Consider the following 286-nt stretch of genomic DNA (forward strand, 5'->3'; position numbering starts at 1 on the left):
TAGAATAATTGTGGACAAAATAATCAAAACGCACTGTTACGGAAGATGTCAAAAGCATTTTCGCAATGGCATGCATTATTATACTGTTGGTGTATGTCAAAGTGTGGTCGCATAACGAACACGTATTAGGCACAGTAACATTGCAGCAGTGAACAGTGATTAGTCTAGACTCCTAAATCTTAATTCCTCGGTCCTCATCTCTGAGTGGGGGTATCTCTTTTTTTCTGGGACAGAATGTATGAGAGTATCTCTTTACTCGAAATAATTGATTGTCGAAAATTAATAG

The sequence above is a fragment of the Arachis ipaensis genome, chromosome B09, assembly GCF_000816755.2.
Source record: "Arachis ipaensis cultivar K30076 chromosome B09, Araip1.1, whole genome shotgun sequence".
Classification (NCBI taxonomy): domain Eukaryota; kingdom Viridiplantae; phylum Streptophyta; class Magnoliopsida; order Fabales; family Fabaceae; genus Arachis; species Arachis ipaensis.